At 45.9% G+C, this 24,159-nt stretch overlaps 1 protein-coding gene across 12 annotated transcripts in view; it reads right to left on the reverse strand.

Moving 5' to 3' along the window:
• Positions 1 to 24,159, reverse strand: part of Kcns3 (potassium voltage-gated channel modifier subfamily S member 3) — a 357,419-nt gene that overhangs the window by 163,331 nt on the left and 169,929 nt on the right. For 2 of the 12 annotated variants that reach the window (XR_015453270.1, XR_015453269.1), the window contains one exon: positions 12,501 to 21,222. The exons of the other annotated variants lie outside the window; for them this stretch is intronic. The gene's annotated coding sequence lies outside the window, so the exon portion shown is untranslated. Of the gene's footprint in view, positions 1 to 12,500; positions 21,223 to 24,159 lie in introns of those variants that run through there. 12 annotated transcript variants of the gene reach the window in all.

Consider the following 24,159-nt stretch of genomic DNA (forward strand, 5'->3'; position numbering starts at 1 on the left):
ACAAGCTGCATTATTCTTCATTATTGTCTTGGAAGAGTGCTCTGGCTGTAATAAGGGAGTCTTGATTTTGTAAAAGAGCAAGAATAACAGTTCCCTGGGATGGTGAATTAACTTGCTTTTGAAAAATAAATGAATTTTGTCCCTGAATAAACTTCGCTGCAGTGATTCACTCTTTTATTTTTTTACTTGAAATTAACATTCTAGTACCACTGAGCTCTGTCTCCATTAACGCTCTGGCTTTTGGATCTGAGTGAGATTTCTATTTTTACTAATTTTTTAGAATTGTATTTGGCCAGCTTGTGAAAACCTTGCTTACTTTTTTTAATCTTGGAGATAATTTTCCAAGAGAAGGCAAGGTCATTACGTGTGTGAAAAAGAGCGGCTCGCATGGCTTTGTGGGGAGCGCAAAACCATTGTCTCCTTTCTGGGCTAAGATGACACACACAGTCTTCTACAATATTCCACCACAGTTCTGATTCCCACTCCCTGTGCCAGGTGGCATTATACATCACCATTTTCTTTAACTTTGAGACTGGGTACCCAATTCTCAAGTTCAACTTTAGAAAGTCATTTTGGTCTGGTGTCCGCATTTTTGAGTGCTCTGACTTCACCACCCAGTGGCTGTTTTATTTCTGTGAGCCACATGGGCAGGGCCAGTGAGAAGCCCATGGAACACATCCTGCTGCAGGCTGTTTCAGCCCTGTGTCCACCAGCAGACCCCACCTAAGGCAGCAGCTGCATGAGAGACTGCAGAAAGAGCTGGCGGTGAGCCCAGTGCCTGCTCCCTCGTGACTGGTGCCTCCCTGCTCACAGGGCAAAGATCGGTGCCTTGTGTTTAGGGCCTCGAAGGGCTCTGCTGTTGGCCCGGCGGGCGATGGCATCACTCCCTCTCACCCTCCAGGGAGGCCAACTTGCTTGGTCTCAGCAAAACCCAAGTGCTATTTCTGAGGCTGGAGTCCAGGGTTCAGAGAAGCATTAGTGGGAAAGGGATACTGGGCCTGGCAAGCTATAGACAGCTTCTCAGTCAGCCCAGGAAACAGCTGACTTGGCTGTGAAACAGAGCAAGAGGAAGTTAGTGGAGGAAGGTGAAAGCTGTAAGGGCAGGGCTTAGACAGCAGGCCCACAGCGTCTTCTGTAGTAGAGGTGTGGCAGAGAGGTATAATCCCAGGCAGGAGAGAGCGAGCAGGCAAGGGAGGAGGAGGGAGAGCAAACGTACGGACCAGGCTGCCACTCCTGCAAGTGGATGCTCAGCCTTCAGGATGAAGCTCTGAAAAGTGCTGCAGTTGGAGGGACCACCCATCCTCCCCCAAAGTTGACTCCTTAGCGTGCTTCTCAGTCTGCTCTGTGCTGCTGTAACAGAAAGCCTGAGGCTGGGTCACTTAAATAAACAGGAACTTATCTTCTCGTGTTTCTGGCAGTCGAAGTCCACAACCAACATCCCTGGAAATCCAGATTCTACGATAAGCACAATGCAAGACCCCTTCGGATAGGGAGGTGTAAGGCCAGCTCGAGACTCAGTTCGTCGGCAAAATGCCCTGTCCAGCCTGACGCCTCCTTTCCTGCAATGCCTGAGCCCATGCATAGCTGTGGCACCGCCTCCCTCCGTCCTAGCCTCGCCATGCTTAGGCCAGCACCGTGGTGTCACAGCGAGAGGACTATATCACCTGCACGTGCTTGTAAGCAGGGCGCCGTCACTTCAACCTCTGTGTCTTTGGACAAGTTAGCAAAGCTCTGAATTTCTCTTCCTTCACTGAAAACTGAGCATAACAGTAATCTCACAGTATTGTTATGAGAATAAATGTGAGACAGTATGTGAATTTCCTGGCACACAGTAGCTGTTTGAAAAACCAAAGTTACTATTCTAGTTTTTAACCACTTTATTGAGCTTTGCATGACATATAAAAGCTGTATTTAATGTATGCGATTCAATGAGTGTGGAGGTGAAGACACATGTTTAGACCGTAGCCAAAATCTATGCCATCAGTATATCCATCATCCTCCACCATCTTTACTCACTTATTACTGTGATAAAAATAACAACATAAGACTTATCCTCTCAGCAAAATTTTAAGTGCCCAACACAGTACGGCCCACTGTAGGTGCCGTGCATACGGCTGAGCTCTAGGCTTTATATCTGTCTGTGAGCTGTAACTCTTTGCCTGGGACTTCCAGTTTCGCCCTGCCCAGCCTTGGCGATGGCCATTCTAATCTCTGCAGAGAAATGTGTTTCACTATTTCAGATTCCACATACACATGAGATCAGGCAATATTTGTTTTGTCTCTGGCTTATTTCATTTAAGTAATGTCTTCCAGGCTCATGCATATTGTCGCAAATGTCGGACTCTCTCTTTTTTATGCCCGAGTAACACTGTATTGTATGTTTAGGCCACACGTCCTCCCACTCTTCATCATCAATGGACAGGACGCTGCCACATCTCGGCTATTGTGACTAACACTGCAATAAACACGAGAGTGGAGACAGCGCTCGGAAACCTAGATTTGTTTCTTTGGTTATAAACCCAGAAATGGGAGTGCTGAAATCTATGCTAGTGTTCTTCTGGTTTTTGAGGAAAGTCCACACTCTTTTTCCACAGGGCCCACGTGGACACACCTTCCTGCCACAGGGTGCAAGCGCCCCTTGTCCCCGATGCTTGCGACACTCACTTTTGCTCCTTTGGTAACAACCATTAAGGGTGGAATGTTATCTCCTGTGTGCATTCGATTTGCACTACCTCGGTAATTAGAACAACTATGGTTGAACATCTTTCCTTTGGCCATTTGTATATTTTTTTTAGAGAGATATCTATTCAGTTCTTTTGCCCCTTTTTAAATCAAATTGTTTGATCTTTTCACTATTGAGTTATTTGACTTCTCATTTGTTTTGGATATTAACATTTTATCAGATAAAAGATTTGTAAATATTTTTCCTATCCTATAGGTTAATTTTTCCTTTAGTCGATTATTGAATTTGCTGTGCAAAAACTTTTTAGTTTAACATAATCCCAGTAACTTATTTATTTTTTTATTACCTGTGCTTTGGAAATCATTGCCCAGACCAATGTTTTAATGTCTTTTTCTATCTTTTGTTCTACAGTTTCTTCTGTTATGTTGTTGCTACTATCATTTCCCTCTATGTCTTGACTTGTCAGTTAGACTATCAGTTGAGCTAGATAGCATCTTTCTTACTGTCTTTTTAATTTTGATAACACTACAATGATAATAGATGTTTCCTAAACATGATCAGGTTCATTTTCATAACATTTAGCAGTTGAGTTCACCAAATATCTACTGAATCCATATAATGTGTCAAGAACTTCGATGCCCATGTACATATAGATAAGCGAAGAGACCCGTCTGTGATTTCAAGTGTGATTTCAAGGACAGGAGAAATTCCATGCTGTCCTCGCTCCATAGCCCTGCTGATGGCTGATGCTTAGTATTCAACAAGTCCAGGCCATTTTCTTCCCCTTACTTCATCAAATGCAATCTCCCCTGGTAGATCCCTTCCACTACCACCACCACCAAAGTCCCTGTTTGTAATGGAGGAAGCTGAGAGCACCTGCCTGGAGGCGGAGTGAGGGTCCTGCCAACTGAAGGTGGGGACACAGCGATGGGGCCCGAGGGTGTAAGACCAAGGAGGTCCTCACCAGCCAGCCCTGTCTGAGGGACAGGCCTCAAAACCGTCATCAGAGAGCTGCACAACTACCTCCGTGAGGACTGAGCGTGCAGCCTTGCCAGTACTCTTCGTAGCAAACAGCGTGCATCTGCTCACTCTCTGACCCTCTGGGGTCACACGAGTCGCCAGCCTGCAGCCCAGACTTGCCCAGGACCTGGTGGCCAGTCTGGCTCCCCTCCCTGCTGTCACCCTTGTCCTGACCTGGTGACCAGGCTCTGAATCAATGGGCTTCCCAGTGCCAGCTCTGCTTGGCATTTCCCCAGGAGAAAGCCAGACAGAGACGCGTAAGAGCTGATGAGCCCTCCTGCCCGCCACTGCTGGATCTGGTTGTCTGCCAGTCTAATTGCCAAAGAGCGTTTCACCACGGCCAGCTGCCCTCAGCTTCGTCTCTGGAAAGCACAGCTGAAAGTGACTGCCACAACGTCTGCTGACAACAGCCAGCATAGGAGCACGCAGCTCACCACGCTGGCCACCGGGGAAGTGTGCTTAGGCGGCTAAGGAACTCAGTTCCACCTGGCAAGCCCTGCGCCAGGCTGGCCTGACTCTCCAGAAGACTCAGTAATACGCAGAGTGGCTCTGGCCCTCAAGAAGATGGTGATTGAGTGGGAAAGAGAAATCCGATCAGAACCTGACCTTCCGTGGCACCGAAGAGAAGTCTGACTTAAAGACACATGAAAGTTGACAGGGCCGCCAAGCGAAATACTCGTAAAAAAGATGTTTTCTCAATCGGGATGCAATCCACACAAACAGGAAGGAGCTGTCCTGGTTGGCACTGACCGCATTAAGCAGGAGAGGAGAGATGCTGCAGAAGAGGCCTAGCAGAGAGGCACCGGCGGCGGGGACGGCGGGCGGGGGCTGCTAGGAGGAGGTGGGTGAGGCTGAGAGACTGTGCTGCAGGTTTTGTTCTTTAAACAACTCCTGTTTGGCGAAGCTCACAGCAGCTCCTAGTTGTGTCTCTAGCTGACAGCCAGATGCCTGGGGAAAACAAGTCCTGCCACACCCTGGCGGGCCCACTACCGGGCAAACTGAGGGAAGGAACACTGAGAGCTGTGGCTTCCGAAGGTCATCTCAAGGACAGTGGCGGCTGCTTGCAGCGTGTGTTGACCAGGGCAGGTCCCACGCAGCCCTCCGGAGAGCTCAGCGCGCCCCACACCCCTTCCCTGCACAAACATCGGTGGAGTCTGCTCCAGTGCCTAAACCCTTTGACAAAGGGAAGGGAGTGCACTGTGCTCTTTATTAGTTATTGGATTTTCCATTTCTCAGTGTGGAGGTGGAGGAGATGCAGTGAAGGCAAGCAGTTTGAAATTGATTGTTTGCTTCCCTCCAGGGTAATTTCCTGGCAACTGACAAAATACACAGACTGAGAAGCAGCCACTGGCTCAGTGTAAGGCCTTTTTCTCTGAGTTTTTAGATTTTAAAAAGATCTTAAGCTGCAATTTCCTTATTTTAAAAATAAGAATAATAACACTAATGTCATCAGGCCCCCAAAATCAGGTTCATCCCTTCTGGCAGAGGAGGCTGGTGCTGCAGGGCCCCAAGGTGCCTGACAAAGGACACAGGGTAGGAGCGCCGAGCTCTAGAGAGTGGAATAGTGCACAATCCGGACACCCTGGCTGCAGCTGCAGCGCTGGCTCTGAGACAGCGCCGGGAATGAAGTCCTCAAAGCCACAGTACACACTGAAAGGCTGTCAGATTCTCATAGTGTTGCCCTGGACTTCCAAAGGAATGCCTACTTCCAACAGCGGTGGCCCGGCCGAGCCAGGAGCAGCTTGAAGCAAAGCATACACCCAAGCCTCACCACCTCCATGAGAATCTTGCAGCTGCTCCACCTGTGCAGGGCAACAGGACTGGCAGGGTGTGGGTCCAGCGGCTGCAGCAGATTGACACCGGACACTGCTTGCTCACACGCTTCTGAGAATGCTGCATGTGCTACATTGCTCAGTCCTGCTCCCAGCCTCACAGCACACGCACTGGCTCCCCATTTCACAGGGGAGAAAAGGCTGCCCAGGGCTTGGCCGGCTCATCAGCCATGGAACAGAGAGCTGAGCCTGGCTCCTGACCACCTCCCTGGGCTCGGCACTGCACAGGCCTCCGTGCTGGTCCGAGGCATCGGGGAAAGAGGCAATGCCAGCAACTCTGGTGCCAGAGTTGCACTGGGCTGCAAATGCCATCGGTCCTGGGAGGACAGCGGAGACATCACACCAGGTTCCTGTCTCAGGAGCTTGCACTGCACCAGGGAAAGACGCGACCAACAGCAGAACAGGAGAAGATCTGTAAATCAGAAAGCACACGCATGGTGTGACCCCAGGTGACCAGTGGTTAGCAAGGGCAAGGCTCTGGGACTGACCAGGCTCTCAGAGGGCAGAACTTGAAAAGAGGAGGGAGGAAGTGGCCAGTGGCCGCCCTCTTGGGGTGGGGTGGGGGTGGGTGGAGAAATGAGCCACACTGGCCTGGTCTCAGTGACAGAGACACAGCCTGATACACATAGTTGGAGGGAGGAATCTGGATGTGATGGCGCTACTTCTCTGCACAGCCACAGCTCCTTTTGTCTTTCTTGTTGCTGCTCTGAGGAAGGGTATGGAGGGCTGTCTCAGGATAAACAGACATGACTGATACTCCGAGACATGCACACCTCACCCTGCGAAATATCTGCATCAGCTTTCTGCCTTTATAGTCTTCCCTGTCCCCCAGATCATGGCAATGTTCTCTGGGGCAGCAGCCCCACCATCTTCCTGCTGCTGCCGACAAGCTGCGGCTGACGAAGAACGCAAGCCCAGGGCGCGTGCGGTGAGAACCAGGCCTGCTTCCAGAGCTGAGGGCGGGGCAGGAGCCTGGGTCCAACCAGCCCAAACCCCAAGCGTCCCAGATAGTAACAGACTCTCCAGCCGCTGCAGTGCCAACGAGATGGGACTGACGTGGTGGGCAGCAGACGGGAGAACAGCCAGCTCCTCCAGGCCTGGCGTCACCACCCAGGGCTGCGCATCGGCGCTGGCAAGGGAGAACTCTTGGTAAACAGCCGGGGAAAGCCGACCACGCCGCAGACTCCAGCTGGGGGGAAGCGAAGCAATGGGCACAGGAATTTGCCTGGCGTGCATGTCTCCAAAATTCTGCGGCTGCTTCCTGTGAACCGTTCCAGCCCTTTTCGGAAAGCCGGATGCGTCGTGCTGGTCCTCAGACTCCTTTAGCACAGACACAAGGACTGATGTGGCTTCCCGTTGGCTGCGGGCACCTTTACTTCCCTAAGCCGACCCCGCCAGCTCCTGCAGACGACTGTGCCCGCAACCCACGGTCCTGCAGGCCCCACGGACCTCTTCCTCACGCCCCTGGAGGGGCGGCTCCTGTTTCTGGTCCTCCCCAACTGCTCCTATCCTGATTCTTGGTGACTTCAGGTTGACATCACGGATCCCTCCCACGCTCCGGCCTTCCAGTAGCTTGACATGCTGTCCTCCAGTGGTCCACTCCCTGCTGCCTCGCCGGAGACCAGACACTCACACTTGTTAACAACGAAGTCTCCTGACCCCTCCCCAGTCTTAACCTCAGATTTGTTCTATCTGTGCGTCTCGGTCCTTCACTTCCTCTGACGCTCTCTACTATGCGTCACCCCAGTTTTGTGGCCCTATGTAGACCTCAGCAAGCCTCCTGGTCTTTCTCCCTGCTCAGTTCTCGTTCACACAATCTTGGACACCACGGTTTCTCACCTTGATCTCTCCCTTGACTTCTCCTCACAAATCTAATTCTTCCTGCTGGAACTGGAGGGAAGCAGATTCCTTTCCTACGGGTGATGGGGCAAGAGCTTATCAGCCTAATCTGCACTGTGGCTGGAGAAAACTACACAACTCTTCCTACCAGGCCCCTTAAATTCAGGATCACAAACTGTGACAGTTAAACTTGATTCAGTCAAGTCAACTGGCACTGGAGTTGCTTGAGGAGCTGGTGGTGCGCACTTCTGGCTGGGCCGTGGAGGCGTGGGCTGTGGTACTGTCACCTGGGCCCTAGCCCCTTCGTCTCTGGTGCTGTTCCCTGCTCTGTTTCCTGATCACCATGAGCTAAGCAGCTTTGCTCCACCACAACTTTTTACATGATGTTCCTGGCTTGGAGCCACTGACCACTGACCTTGGACTGAGTCCCCTGAAGCCATGGGCAAAATCAAGCCTCTTTTCCTTTAAGTTGTGAGAGCTAGGTCCAGTGTCCCAGCAACAGGAAAGCCGACTACTACACACATTATTAATCATGACCAGCACTATGAGCTAACTAGCAATATTTCTCATTTTGCAAGGATACTCACTCTTCTATGTAGCTCAAAAGCTATTTTGTGCTTTTCCCTCTCTTTTAATGCCTCTAACAACTCTTCTCCCATCCTCACTCTTACCTGATTATGCTGCTTCTTAATTCTCTGAGGAAAGGCAGCAGTCAGACTAGATATTTCACCATCTCCTAGCATCCTTTCTTCAGGGCTATGTGCATTGCCCCACATGCTCTGCCTTCCTCCCAGTAACAACAGATGTGTAGTTTGTGTACTTTCTGAGGCACAACTTAACATGGAAGTCAAATTATGCTACTCCTTGAAGTATTTTAAGCCCTAAAGGAAAACAGCCTCCAACCCAGATTGATGTACCCTGCAAAACTATCTTTCAAAACTGATGATGAAATAAGATACTTTCATGACAATGTGCACCTTAGGAACTTCATGAATATCAAACCGGCACTCCAAAAAATTTTAGACAATACCATAGGAAAAGACAATGAGGATCACAACCCCAGGAAACCCAGCAGAATGAATCCACCTGGTATGACAAGAAATTAAACACAAAGGGGGAAAATCCAACAAAAAGAAAAAGTCATGACAAGGATAAGTCAATACATATCAGTTATAGCCATTAATGTTAATGGTCTCAATTCACCAATCAAAAGAAATAGAATGGCAGAATGGGTCAAGAAGCAAGATCCAACAGTATGCTGCATACAAGAAACACACTTAATTCAAAAAAAAAAAAACTCAGAGACTGAAAGTTAAAGGGTGGAAAACAATACTCCATGTGACAGGAACCCGAAAAAAAGCAGGAGTAACTATCCTCTTTGGAGACCAAGTGGATTTCAAACCCACACTGATTAAGAGAGACAAAGAAGGACACTACACCCTTGTAAAGGGAACAATCCAAGAAGAAGAGATGACAATCATAAATATCTATGCACCAAACACTAGTGCACCCAACTATATAAAACAAATACTAACAGGCATGAAAAATCATATAAGCACTAATGCAATAGTAGTGAGGGACCTCAATACCCCATTGTCACAAATAGATAGATCAACTAGACAAAAAACAAGCAATGAAATACTAGAACTCAAACTCTTGAACAAATGAACTTAACAGATGTTTACAGAGTGTTCCATGCCACAAAATCAGAATACACATTCTTTTTGGCTGCACAGAGGTCATTCTCCAAAACAGACCACATACTCACTCATAGAACATATTTAAGTAAGTGCAAAGGAATTGAAGTTATCCCCTGTATATTATCAGACCATAGTATGATGAAATTGGAGATCAATAGCAAAAGAAACTGCAAGAATTTCATAAACACATGGAAATTGAACAACACACTTCTGAATAAGATATGAGTCACAGAGGAAATTAAAGAAAAAAATCAGACATTTCCTACAATTAAAAGACAATGACAATACAACATATCGGAATCTATGGGACACAATGAAAGCAGTCTTACAAGGGAAATTCATAGCAGTGAATACTCATATCAGGAAAACAGAGCAAGCCCATATAAACACCTGATGCTGAACCTCAAGCTTCTAGAAAGAGAAGAGCAGGACAAACCCAAAGCTCATACAAGGGAGGAAATTATAAAGAAATTATAAAGATCAACACAATGGAGACTAAGAGAACAATAGAAAAAAATCAATGAAGCCAAGAATTGGTTCTTCAAAAGAAGAAACAAAATTGACAAACCCTTAGCCAACCTTATCAGAAAAAGGAAAGAAAAGGCCCAAATCCATGCAATTAGGAATGAAAAGGGTGAAATTACAACAGACCCAGCAGAAATCCAGAGGACCATCAATACTACTTCCAGAACCTACACACCAATAAGATGGAAAACACAGAAGAAATGGATAGATTCCTAGATACATATGATTTACCAAAGTTGAACAAAGAAGACCTAAAAATTCTAAACAACCCAATATCAATCAATGAAATTGAAAATGTAATTAAAAACTTATCAACTAAGAAAAGCCCAGGTCCTGATGGCTTCACTGCTGAATTCTACAAGACATTTAGAGAGGAACTACTGCCACTACTGTTTACACTCTTCAATGAAATTGAAAGGGAAGCAATACTCCTGAATTCATTCCTGGAAGCAAGCATCACCTTGCTCCCCAAAGCAGAGAAAGACCCAACTGAAAAAGAGAACTATAGGCCAATCTCACTAATGAACATAGATACAAAAATCCTAAATAAGATAATGGCAAACAGAATGCAGAAGATTATCAAGAAGATCATACACCATGACCAATTTGGATTCAACCCAGGGATGCAGGGATGGTTCAACATACTCAAATCAATCAATGTAATACACTATATCAATAGAGCCAGGAACAAAAACCATATGATCATCTCAATAAATCCAGAAAATGCATTTGACAAAATCCAACATGCATTTATGATAAAAACCCTACAAAAAATTGGAATAGATGGTCTCTACCTCAATCTGATAAAAGCCATCTAGGAAAAATCAACAGTCAATATCATACTAAATGGTCAAAAACTAAAATCCTTCACACTGAAATCAGGAACAAGACAAGGATGTGCACTATCACCACTCTTGTTCAATATAGTTTTGGAAACATTAGCCTCACCAATTAGACAAGAGAAAGAAATACAAGGAATAAAGATAAGAAATGAAGAAGTTAAATTGTCATTATTTGCAGATGACATGATACTCTATATAGAAGACCCCAAGAACTCCACCGAGAGTCTTCTAGACTTAATAACCAAATTGAGTAGAGTAGCTGGATACAAGGTCAACACACAAAAATCAATAGCTTTCCTCTACACGAAAAACAGACTCACTGAGAGAGAAATGGGGCAAATAATTCCTTTCACAATAGCATCCAAAAAACTGAAATACCTAGGAATCATGCTATCAAAAGAAATCAAAGATGTTTTCCCTGAAAACTATGGCACTCTGAAAAGAGAGATTGAAGACAATATCAGAAAAGGGAAAGACATCCCTTTCTCCTGGGTAGGAAGGATCAACATAGTGAAAATGGCCATACTTCCTAAACACCTATATAGATTCAATGCAATCCCAATTGAAATCCCTGAAGCATACTTCAAGGATCTTGAGGAAACAATCCAAAAATTCATTTGGAACAAGAAGAGACACAGAATACCAAAAGCAATTCTAGGTAACAGAGACATGGCAGGGGGTATTACAACCCCCAACTTGAAACTACACTACAAAGCTACTGTGATAAAAACAGCAGGGCACTGGCAAAGAAACAGACCTGAGGACCAGTGGAACAGATCAGAAGATGCAGAAACAACTCCAGACACACTCAGCCACCTCATCTTTGACAAAGGAGCCAAACACCCTCACTGAATGAAAGATAGTCTCTAATAAATGGTGCTGGAGAAATTGGGTCTCAACTTGCCAAAGACTAAAACTAGACCTGTATCTCTCACCATGCACTAATCTAAAATCGAAATGGATTAAATATCTAAATAAAAACAGAAATGCTGAACCAGCTGGAATAGAGGTTAGGTAGAACTCTTGAAGACATTGGGGTAGGAAAAGACTTTATGAACAAAACCGCAGCTGCCCGTGAACTGGGACAGACAATCAACAAGTGGGATCTCTTTGTACTAAAAAACTTCTGCACAGCAAGAGAAACCACCAGCAGTGTGAAGAGACAACCCACAATGTGGGAAAAAAATTGTCACCAGCTGTTCCTCAAAGGTCTACTATCTCAAATTTATAAAGAACTTAAAAAAATCAGACCTCCCAAATTTAAAGACCCAAGCCAAAAATGGGCATCTGAAATGAACAGACATTTCTCAGACAAAGAAGTAGAAAGAGAAAATAAACATATGAAAAAATGCACAACATCACTGGTCATTCGAGAGATGCAAATGAAAACAATGCTGAGATTCCACCTCACCCCAAAAAGAATGGGTGCTATCATGAAATCAACCAACAACAAATGCTGGTGGGGCTGTGGGGAAAGAGGAACCCTGCTCCACTGCTGGTGGGAGAGTAAACTGGTGCAACCACTGTGGAAATCAGTGTGGAGATACCTCAAAGAACTAGGACTGGAAGTCCCATTTGACCCAGCTATTCCCCTGCTGGGGATCTTCCCCAAAGAATTAAAAGAATCATACCACAGTGATATATGTGCACCCATGTTCATAGCAGTACAGTTTGTAATAGCTAAAACTTAGAAACAGCCCAAATGCCCATCAACTGGAGACTGGATAAAGAAATGTGTTTTTTTCTAAAATGGAGTACTACTCTCAGCAATAAAAAATGAGAAATTAGAGACATTTATTGCTAAATGGATGCACATTGAGGCAATACTCTTAAGTGAAATAAATAGGACACACATGTATCAATACCGAATAGTTTCTCTGGTGTGAGAAACTGAAAGTGTAAATAAGGACTAAAAGGTATAATAGATAATGTGAAATAGGAAGAAAAGGGGCAAAGGGGAAGGGGAAGTGGGAAGGGTAGGGGAAAGGAAAGAAGGGAATGGAATTAATATGAGAAAATGGAAAAATGGAAACAAAGTCTTTGTAAATAGGGGGGGATGGAGGGGTTGGGGGAAGGGGGAAAATGAGAACCAAGAGAGATTATGTAAAGGTGCAAATTTCCAATGATGAATATCACTATATTGTATACCTAAAATGTACCAATAAAAGGATATACAGAAAAAAAAATTATGCTTCTCCTGTGTTCCAAACTCTTCAATAGTTTTGCACCTTATTCAGGAGTCAGAAGAAAAGTCAAAAATCCTTAATCATAATTCTCCCATCCTTCAAACTCCTCACTAGCTCTGGAGACTCACTTTCCTGGTGCTCCTTCTGTCTGTGGGCCCCAGTGATTTCCAGTTATCGGTTACCAGGGAATTCTGTAAGCACACACCTATCACAGGACCTTTGCATTTGCTTCTTTGCCTTATCTGCCTATGTCCCCAATATATCAAAGTATTCCTCCTCCACTTGCTCTGTGTTGCTGCTCAGTGTTAATTGCCACAGAGGTCTTTCCTAACCCCGCTTGGCATCCCATCAAATTTGCTCATCTCTGCCCTATCATCCACCTTTATTTTCTCCATGCCACCCAGCCTTGTCGTCATTATGGTCAGTTACCTACTCATACTTGGGTGTAAATTATTTGAAAACTAGATTTTGTTTCTTGTGTCCATTGTGTTGACCAAAGTGGTCAGCAGAGTATCTGGCACGTGGTGGGTACTTGAGTTAGCATTTTCAACTAATAAACTATCCTGGTTTGCAGCTTTGGCTGTCACATAATTTTTTCCAAAAAGAAAAGGCCACTTTCCTAAAGAAAAGTCTAACAAAGAACTGCTCTGGATCACAGAAGCTATTGCTGGGGTGAGTGCAGTCCATCGTCTCAAAACATTTTGAAATAATGGCTCTATTATAGGCATCCTGGACTCTAAACTTGGCAGTGATGGGATTGAATCCCAAATAGATGACCTGGTTTCAGGAGTGAGCCCTTGTTTCTCTCCCTTCTCCCGTTTCAGCGTTTAAAGGACCCTTATGCCGCAGTCTGACAGCTCTCACATGGGCTGAGACACGGTGACAAGGGCCTCCCAGCAGCTCTGCCAGCACCCAGCCATGGGCAGTGCGCCCTGCACCATGACTGCTCCCCTCAGCATGGGGGTCTGAGGCGAATGAGCCTGGCCTGGAGCTCCTAGCAAAGCGCTTTCCGCGCCGTGTCTCCATCTGATTACTTTGAAGCCAGACTGGCTGTCCTCGGTCAGTGCATCCTGCCGAAGCCCAGGGAAGCTGTCGTGAGATGGTAGAGCTACACAGACACATTATCTGCTTGTGCAGCCTCTTTTTATTTCTTCAAATGTGTCCTGAGCACCAGCTTTCTAACTCATTCCCTCCTGCCCACCAGAATGTAAGCGGCCTGGAACAGAAGCCAAATGGGCCTTGGTCACAAGCTCCTAAACATGCCTGCAGAGTCGGCACTCAAAACCAGCTGTTGGCTGAGTAAATGAATATATGTCCTAATCCTGAAAATGTCTTCATTGGCTACCGCACATCATATAAAGGATAAAAAAAAGACAGAATCCAGTTTTCAAGTTGGAGATGCCAATAATTAGGTTCCATGGTGGGCAGAAACAAAGCAGGAACCTCACCCTTGGCGTCTGAGCTTGGTATGGGGAGAGTACCCACATGCAGACAAGCATCTGCACAGCAAAGCAGAGTGAGTAACAGCAACGAGGAAGGAACAATTCCATCTAACTTGGGAAGTGTAGCCTGCGAAAGCAAGCTGAAGCTGAGACTTCAAGCTCAACAAGGAACTCCTCAGCCAGTGCCACATGCAGAGGGGCCAGCAGGAAGAATCAAGACGTGCATCCCTCACACTTTGCAACAGAGCAACAAGCTAAATGAAAGCTACGCTCTCTGCAACACAGCAGCGTTTTTACAGTATCTGATTCATTGTGGCCTTACTCTTTTGACGAGTACAGTAAAAATGTCAAGACAATGTTAGCTTGCTCTTCCGGGTTCTAAATGCTTGCTTTCACTTTCTGTCCTTATCTCATTGTGAACCAATAATAACTTTGAGAAACAGTGGCCTTGGAACAATTTAATGGTGTCCAAGAAAAAGCTGGGCAGTGTTCCAGGGCTGTTGGAAGCACATAGCATTTGTCAGGCCCCGGAGGATGCACAAGGGTGCCCTGTGCTCAGCCTGGTGGCCCAGGGTACGGAGCTGTGGAGAATGGCCTAGCTTGTGAGGATGTGAGGTAGCATGGAACCAGACTATGTGAGACGTGAGTACTGACAGCCCATTATTTCAGCCTTCTCCAGTAACTTCTCCTAAGAAGTGAAGCTGGCATGTTGAGCTTTAATCTGTGCCAGAATCAGACAGCACCTATGCCAGGAGTCCTGCATACGCGATGCTTCTACATCAGGCACCTTGAGGATCTCAGAGAAGGGGTTCACTATCTAAGTGCTATGAGCTGCACAGTAAGATTACTATGCTCAGTGTTGTTATTTTTTTAAAGACATTTCCCAATTATTCAAATTTAAGCCTACATTTCAGTTAAGTGAGATAGACCTGCCCCGACTCAGAAACAAAAGCACACAGTTCTCCCGTGGTCTACCAGTTATGTTACAATCCCACAGTCCCGGGGACCACATCTCCAAATCAGATCAAAGTGGGGAACACCACTGGAGGGTCTCCAGGGAAAGAACTGTCTTCAGGTCTGGTAGGGCCAGAGGGAGTAAGTCAAGGAAAGCTCCGTGAACTCTCCCCAGCAGTCCTACTGAGTGTCGGAAGTTAACAAAAAAAAGAACACAAAAACTGGAGGGAAAAGACACAAAACATATTATTTGCCAGAAATGAGATTTTCTAGGTTGAAATGCAAGATGATCTACAAATTATTACCACTCAGGGATGTTAGCAAACTTTCTAGATAAAACATCTATACGAAAATTAGTTATATTTCTGTATGCCAGTGATAAACATCTAGGATATTAATTATTTTGCTCATTAAGTTTATTGGTACATTTAGGTATACACATGATCACATTCATCATTGGGAATTTGTATCTGTACATGATATAGCTTGATTCTTATTTTTTCCCATTTCCTCTTCCCTCCCTTCAACCCCTCCACCATTCCCTATTTAGAAAAGCTTTGTTTCTGTTTTTCCTTCTTTTCTCATTTTTTCTTTCCTCTCTTTCCTTCCCCCGCCCCCCTCCTCCCTAGTTCCCCTTCCCCTTTGAACATTTTCTTCCTATTTCACAGTATCTATTATACATTTTGGTCCTCATTTACACTCTCAGCTTCTCACACCAGAGAAACAATTTGGTATTTACACATGTGTGTCCTGTTTATTTCACTTAAGAGGATGGCCTCATGGTGCATCCATTTAGCTATAAATGACTCTAGTTTATCTTTCTTTATGGCTGAGTAGTACTCCATTTTAATAAAAAAAAAAAAAAAAAAAAAGCACATCTTCTTTATCCACCCATCAGTTGATGGGCACTTGGGCTGTTTCCAAGCTTTAGCGATTATAAACTGTGTCGCTATAAATATGGGTGCACATATATCACTGTGGAATGATGCTTTTGATTCTGTTGGGAAGATACCCAGCAGGGGAATAGCTGGGTCAAATGGAATCTCTAAATTTTAGTTTTTTGTTTTTTTGTTTTGGTAGCGGGGATCAAACTCAGGACCTTGTGCTTGCAAACCAGGTGGCAGAACCACTGAGCTAAATCCCCGGCCCTAAATTTTAGTTCTTTGAGGAATCTCCACCCTGATTTCCACAGTGGTTGCACCAGTCTGCACTCCCACCAACAATGGAGAAGGTTGCTTTCTCCCCACAACCCCGCCAACATTTGTTATTGGTTGATTTCATGATAGCAGCCATTCTTTCCAGGGTGAGGTGGAATCTCAGCATTGTTTTAATTTGCATCTCATGAATGACCAGTATGTTGAACCTTTTTCCATATATTTATTTGCTATTTCTACTTCTTTGTCTGAGAAATGTCTGTTCATTTCAGATGCCCATTTTTGGATTAGTCTTTAAATTTGGAGAGTCTAATTTTTTTTCGAGTTCTTTATATATTCTAGATAGTAGCCCTTTATCTGAGGAACAGCTGGTAAAAATTTTTTCCCACATTGTGGGTAGTCTCTTCACTCTGTTGGTGGTTTCTCTTGCTGAGCACAAGCTTTTTAATAAGTTGAGATCCCAGTTGTTCATTCTTTGTGCTAGTTCCTATGCCACTGAGGTTTTGTTCATAAAGTTTTTTCCTACACCAATGTCTTCAAGAGTTCTACCTAACCTAGCTTCCAGCAAGTTTCTGTTTCTATTTTAATATTTAAATCTTTGATCCATTTTGATTTGTTTAGTGTGTAGTGAAAGATACAGGTCTAGTTTAAACTTTGGCAATTTGAAATCCAATTTTTCTGGCACTATTTATTAAATAGGCTATCTTTCCTGCAGTGAGGGTGTTTGGCTTCTTTGTCAAAGATGAGGTGGCTGAGTATGTCTGGAGTTGTTTCTGCATCTTCTAATCTGTTCTATTGATCCTTGGGTCTGTTTCTTTGCCAGTACTGTGCTGTTTTTATCACAGTAGCTTTGTAGTATAGTTTCATGTTGGGGATTGTGATACCCCCTGCCATGTCTCTGTTGCCTAGAATTAATTGCCTTTGCTATTCTAGGTGTCTTCTGGTTCCAAATGAAATTTTGGATTGTTTTCTCTAATTCTGTGAGATATGCTGTTAGAATTTCAACTAGGTTTGCATTAAATCTATATAGTAGTTTTGGAAGTATGGCCATTTTCACTATATTGGTTCTTTCTACCCAAGAACAAGGGATGTCTTTCCATTTTCTGGTATCCTCTTCCACCTCTTTTTTCAGAGTGCCGTAGTTTTCAAAGTAGAGGTCTTTTACTTCCTTTGTTACATTGATTCCTAGGTCTTTCTTTCTTTCTTTCTTCCTTCCTTCCTTCCTTTCTTTCTTTCTTTCTTTTTTGCATGCTACTGTGAAAGGAGTTGTTTCCCCAATTCCTCTCTCAGTGAGTCTGTTATTCATGTACAGGAAGGCTATTGATCTTTGAGTGTTGTATCCAGCTACTCTCCCAAATTTTGTTATTAAGTCTAGAAGTCTTTTGGTGGAGTTTTTGGAGTCTACTATATACAGTATCATGTCATAGGATATTAATATTTAAAAGCATATTTTATAATAGCAACAGTAACAAAGAGAACCCTGAAAAATCTAGGAATAAATCTTGCAAAAGATATGGAAGTTCTTCATGGAGAATATTATAAAATGTAATTGAAAGACTGTTGAAAAACAATAAAAGATTACTAAGAGAGTTACATAATGTTCTCAGAGAAGACAATTCAATACATAATCTTTTCAATTTTCCCAGAACAAATATAAGATTTTGATGTACTAGCAATGAAATTCTATATAGGGTTTCCTATGAAACTTGAAAAACTGACTCAAAAGTGAACATGGAAAAGCAGAGAAGATACTGTATGTATGACCCTGGACTCCTGCTGAGTCTGATTTGCCCTACGAAGCAGCAAGACTTGTTTTAAAAAAGTAAGCGAGAAAAAAACTGTAGAAATTAAGAAAAAAATAGTACTATTTCAGGGATAGAATTTTAAAAACCACAATTTTTTGTTATTAAAAAAACAAATTAAGTCCATGCATTTAACTCAGTGGTTCTGGTGCCTGCCTCACAACCACAAGGTACCGAGTTTGATCCTGGGTACCAAAAAAAAAAAAAAAAAAAAAAAAAAAAATCAGTCAACTAATGAGAACTAGTTCAATAATACATTCTAGACCATTTGGTCATCTACATGGAAAAAATAATTGAAATTTAATCCCTTCTTTACACTATACCCAGTTTCAGTTCCAAATTAACTAAGTTCTTAATTGTAAAAGATTTAGAAGACAGTGTCAGAGAACTTTACTATGATCTTTGTGATAAGGAATGATTTTTTTAAATAAAATAAAATACAAAATATAAAAGAAAATACTGAAAAATTTATATAAGGCTAAAAACAAAACCTTCTATACATCAAATGACACTATAAAGAGTTCTAAGAAAAGCTTCAAAGTAAAAGATTTAACTGGCAATGTCTAATATCCAGCTTATAGAAATACCTGATACAAATTAATAAAGAAAAAGATTTTTTAAAAAATAAACAATGAACCAATAGCCCTACCAGATATTTCATGATGGATGAAATACCAATAACCCAGAAAAATATGAGCAGACCTCCTATCTAGTTATCAATTTGGCAAAATAAAACTGTTTCAACTTCTGCAGATTTAAAACATCTAAAAGCTGCTCTAAAACCTGGAATACTTTGAATAATAAAATGAATAAAGCAGTTCTGGATTATAACCCACAGTGTAAAAGAAATACCCATGACCCCATACAGATTAAATAAATGATTGAGAAATTAATAAATGAAGAGAAAAGACAACCTTTCTATGCTAAAAAATTCCAAATAAATTATGTAAACAATCCACCCTGAAAGAGAAGAAGCATAACTCATCATTCCCTAAGGGTATTGTTTTTACTTTCTGGTTGCAGGGACAAATTACCCAATACCCACAAGTCAGAGGAGTTGAAGTTATTGTATTTATTTTAGCTCACAGATATAGATGTTTCAGTTCACAGTCCACTGGCCCCAAAGCACAGCATCATGGCAGAGGGGCATGGCAGAGGAGAAACAATCCATGGCAGAGAAGGCAGGAAGTAGAGAGCCTTCCCTCTTTACCCTTTTATTCTATCCAGGCTGCAAGCCTATTTTTTGGTGCCACCCACACCAAGAGTGGGTCTTCTCTCTTCACTAACTCCATCATCCACACCCAGAACTGTATTAAACCAATCAGTGGAGTGATCTAGTACCACACACCCATGATCCAGTCACTTCCAAAAGCCCCACCTATGAGTACATGAGGCTTTGGGGACACTCCTAGATATAAGCCTTAATAGGTATGTTTTACACAGTGGCTTCCTTCCATGATACACAGTGTAGAAAAAGGAGAAAAAATATGTTTACCATGGAAAAATCTGATGAATGCTACTTCAGACAGGTGACCAGTGTTAAGATCAGCCGTCCTAAGTCCTGTTGATAGCATGTGCTCTGGATGCAATATGATGAAAACAGCTCTTTACCTCTGTGATATTCCTGCCAAAATCTTAGAATCCCAGTCTAATCGTGAGAAACACATCAGACCAATTCCAAAGGAACCAACCTTATGAATTAACTAACCAGCATTTCAGAAAACTGTCAAGGTCTGCAAACTACAGCCTGTAGGCCAAACCCAGCCTACCATCTGTTTTTACAAATAAAATTTTACTGGAACACAGGTACACTGATCATCCACTGCTACCTGCGGCTACTGTGCTAGGGGCAATGGCTCAGCAGAGGAATCATGGCAGAGACTAATGTGTCCCACAAAGCCAAAAGACACTTACTACTTGGTTCTCTAGAGAACATTTCATTGAAACATCTCATCTTCAAATCCATCAAGGACATGGTTCCAACTTCTCGAACTTCTCCTTATGCCTGAATTTCTGATTCCAGGCTGAGAAACCCTCTTGCTTATAAAGGCTCATGCTGTTAGATTGGGCCCCCACGGCTAATCCAGAATAATCTCCCTTTGCAAGGCCTGTGATCTTAAATACAGCTGCAAAATCCCTTTTGCCCTGTAACAAGACACAAAATGCAGACCTTTGAGTATGGGCATCTTGGAAGATTGCTCCACCTCTCCCATGAGCTCATGGGAAATACTCACCCAGGACCCTGTGGCGGGCTCACGTGATGGGAATCGTGCTTCCCTATCACAGTCCCTGGAAGAGATGCAAATGCATCCTCATCCTCCTTTCTTAATCTCATGCACCCTGGAATTCTTCAATCCGTTTAATAAACACCAGCTGATTAGCTTTAGTCTACATAATAAAATACATTTTCATTAGGGCTCATCTCAGGTTAGGAAAAAGCCCTGGGGAGAACTTGAGAGAGACTATGTGTCACTCAAGTCACTTACTATTTCTCACCTCAGTTTCTCCCCTGAACAGCAGTGATTCCCCTTAGCCTTCTGCACAGAACTTTCTGACAATGGGAACAGGACGGGGGGAAAACAGGCTGTTTGAGGGAGCCCTCCACACGCCAGGCTCTGCACATTTGTTGTTTAACCAGAATCCTTGTATCAGCCCGAAGCTCAGTCTCGCTCTGCCTGCAACAGCTGAAGAAGACCCAGGTCCAGGACGTTAAGGGACTTAGAGTAGCACAGCTATCCAGTGGCAGAGAGAGGGCTGAGCCTCACCGGACCCAGCCACACCCTCTCCCGGCGGAGTTAACTCTGTAACACTCCGGGGGCAAGGTTTGTGTCGGCTGTTGTTCCTTCTTTCTTTTGGACTTCTCCTCGAGGGCCGTGAACTGCCTGGCCAAGGGCGGGTCTCTGGAGTCCGTTAAATGTACCCTGGCGCGCAGTCACGTCCATGGGGGCTGCTACTCTCCGTGGCGGCCTCGCGCCCAGGGGCCAATTCTCAGCCTGCAGCAGCTGCGCGTCACCGGGCCTGTCTGCGCAGACCTGCCAAGCCTGAGCCTCGGGCCCCGGCAGCTCTGATGCGCACGACTTGGCTGTCTGCACGGAGTTTTCGGCCTTGCCGAGGTCGCGTCTGTAAAGCGCTGAGCCTGACGCCCACAGCCAGAGATGGAGACAGGAGACACCGTGGCACTTCCAGTTCCTCTTCAGACGCGAGTGGCAGACTCCTGGAGAGTCACCTAGGAAATACTTGCTCCTACAAAGCAGTGAGAATTAGTAGATTTTAAAAATCTTTTTTCAAAAACATGCACGGCAGAATTGGGATTTAAAAAGTGAGCATGGGCCGGGGATTTAGCTCAGTGGTTCCACCGCCCGCCTGCCTTACAAGTGCAAGGTCCCGAGTTCGATCCCCGTACCAAAACAAAACAAAATAAAATAAAAAGGTGAACATTTTCCCCAAGGTCACCTGGAGAGACAGAAACAGAATCGAGACTGACTGCTGCAGGCCCGTCCAGCCCCACGTGGCAGCTCAAAGCAGGGGCCACCTCAGGAGCTCAGCGAGGTCCTCGATCACTTCGGTCTTTGCCTGTGACCGAGCTGGCTGAGAGCTGGGCTCTGAAGGCTGCTGCCCAGTGAGCCAGCTAACCGCTCTGCCCTGGGTGCTGAGGGCAGGAAAACGTGATGCTCAGCTGCAAGGTGTTCACCCCCCTCCCACTGAAAAGAAAAGAATCGTCCAGCGGGGGATTTAGCTCAGTGGTTTCAAGGCCTGCTACTATGCAAGCTCAAGGACCAGAGTTCGATCCCCGGTACCAAAAAAAAAAAAGAAAAGAATCGTCCAACCAAAGTCACTCGAAGGCCATTTTAAACAGGTCTGAGTAGGCTGTTCACGGCCACGTGTTCTCGGCATTAGTCACCTTGTGTCTTAAAGGGACAGGAAGCACCTGCAGGGACAGCCAGTCTGTCAGTCGTTAGTCTAGGTTGACAACACCTTAGCACAGTGACACTGTCAGAAAGACCCTGCGGTACCCGGGCGAAATGGTGCACACCTGTGATTCCCGCACTCGGGAGGCTGAGGCAGGAGGACTGCGATCTGCAGCCCAGCCCAGGAAATTCAGTGACTTAGAGAGAGCCCATCTCAAAGTAAAAAGTTTTAAGCGGATGGGGACATGTAGTTTAGTCCAAAGGCCAGGTTCCGTGCCGAATATTACAAGAAAAAAGACCCGGTTGTCCCTGTGGACAGCACAAATGCGTGGGAACAGCTGCGCAGTGACTCCCGCGCCCGCACAGGGCTCCCGAGCTCACACGGGTGAGCGACGCCCGCCAGGGTGGATTCTTCTCCGAGGCGTCGAGACACCCCAGAGTGCAGGCCGGGAGGAGCACCCCTCGCGTCTCCGCAGAGCCGAGCCGCACCCGGCGCCCTTGGAACCAGAGCCCTGTCCGGGAGCGGGGCGGGCTGCCGGGCCGCAGAAGAGCCCCCGGAGGGCCGTGTGCGGCTCTGTGCACCTTCCCATACGTGTCCCTTCCCTTGGTTTTCCCTTCAGGTCAGTGTGGGGTTTTTTAAAGCTTCTTTTCCTTTTTTACATTTATGCGTTTTTACGGGCAGATGTTTGTGCAGTCATCGTGGGGAGGTGGTACATGCACCTGGCACTCCTTAATTCTCTTTAAACCCCCTCCCTTCCGCCCTCCGCCTCTCTTGGAGCCCTGCACTTGCCAGGCAGGCGCGGCCCCGCTGTGCTGCATCCTGGCCCTCACACATGAAGTACGGTCGCTTCCTCCTCGTCGGGACGCGGCACATGCACCCAGCACATGCACGCAGCACTTCACAGCGCCTTTCAACTTCGCCCCACCCTGCATCCCCCGGGCCCTTCCCCTCTGCCTCAGCTCCATGTGCTGGTAAGAGCAGGAGGGGCTCCTGTCTGCCCTGCTGCCTCCGTCTTCCCGAGGCCGCCCACAGGGGCCGCAGGACGCAGGGCCCACCACGGGAGCAGCCTCGGAAAGTGCCGGGCACTGAAGCTCTGGGCGGAACTCTAAGGAGGTGAGCTTGCTGCAATAATAAAACCTCTGAATCTGGTGAGTGCCGCGGACCGTAGTGCAGGAATCTCAGCCCTTGGTTCCTTCTGAGCATAATTTAATTTTGCTCTGTTTTTGTTTTTGTTTTTGTTCCGGGGATGGAACTCGGGTCCTTGCACTTGTACAGCAGGCAGCAAAACCACTGAGCTAAATCCCTGGCCCTGAGCATAACTTAATGTTGAAAAACACAGCCCAACATCTCCTTACATCTGTGCCAGGGTCGCAAATCGGAGGGGCCCCTGTGTGGCCGGGCCCTCTGGAAGCAGCAGCAGGGCCTCTCCTTCCAGAGCCGCCCACCTCCTTGCAGCTCAGGGCCCACCAGAGGGAGGCAGACTTCTTGCTGAGAGAGTCGGATCCTCCGCCTTCGCCACAGCCCGGTGCACTCACGTGCAGGGCAGGCGGCCAACACTTGGCTCACACCTTCAGCCGGGCTTCTGTTCGCCTTCCAAGTCTTTCACACTTGAGAAGAGCATGAGGCCTTCATGCCTTAGTCTCCCGAGTTAACCCTAGAGGTCTCTGCGGAGCCGCAGAAGATTTGGCCCCTGAAATGTGAGCTGAGCAGCCAGTTCCAGCTGCCGTGCTGCGGCTGTCCTCAGAGCGGGTCAAGTGAGCACAGCACACTCTCGTCTCCAAAGAAAGTCAGAAGTCAGGAAAATTGGACAGAACACAGAGAGCTCGGTGGGGAGCTGCAGCCAGCACCCACCTGCCCCTCCCACCCTTCACCTCTGCTCAGCCACACCAGCCCAGCCTCGGGGCCAGCACACCCACCCAGGACACCTTCCCTCCCGGTCCCCCAAGAGGCCCAGTTCTGCCTCTGCATCCTCGGCCGCCTACCTCAGGTGGCCGGTGGCGGGCAGCAGGGCTCAGCTCCACCGAGACCAGGTCTGCCCTCACCGGCAGGACCCCCCAGTTGTGGTCCATCTGTGCCTCCGGCCATGCTTTCCGACCCAGGCTCCAAGGTGCATTTTCCCCATCCCACTTAAGCAGCACAGTGGAGAGGGTGCCGAGCCAGGAGTCTCCCCAAGGCCAGTGTTGTGCTGCGATGCAAGTCCTGCACTTCCTCTACACTTTAATTCCCATACCGGAAGTGGGACAATTAGCAATAACTGTCCTACACACAAGG

This window comes from Heterocephalus glaber, unplaced genomic scaffold (assembly GCF_053883595.1).
Source record: "Heterocephalus glaber isolate CG9 unplaced genomic scaffold, H.glaber_assembly_v1.0 deba00001457, whole genome shotgun sequence".
NCBI classification, from domain to species: domain Eukaryota; kingdom Metazoa; phylum Chordata; class Mammalia; order Rodentia; family Bathyergidae; genus Heterocephalus; species Heterocephalus glaber.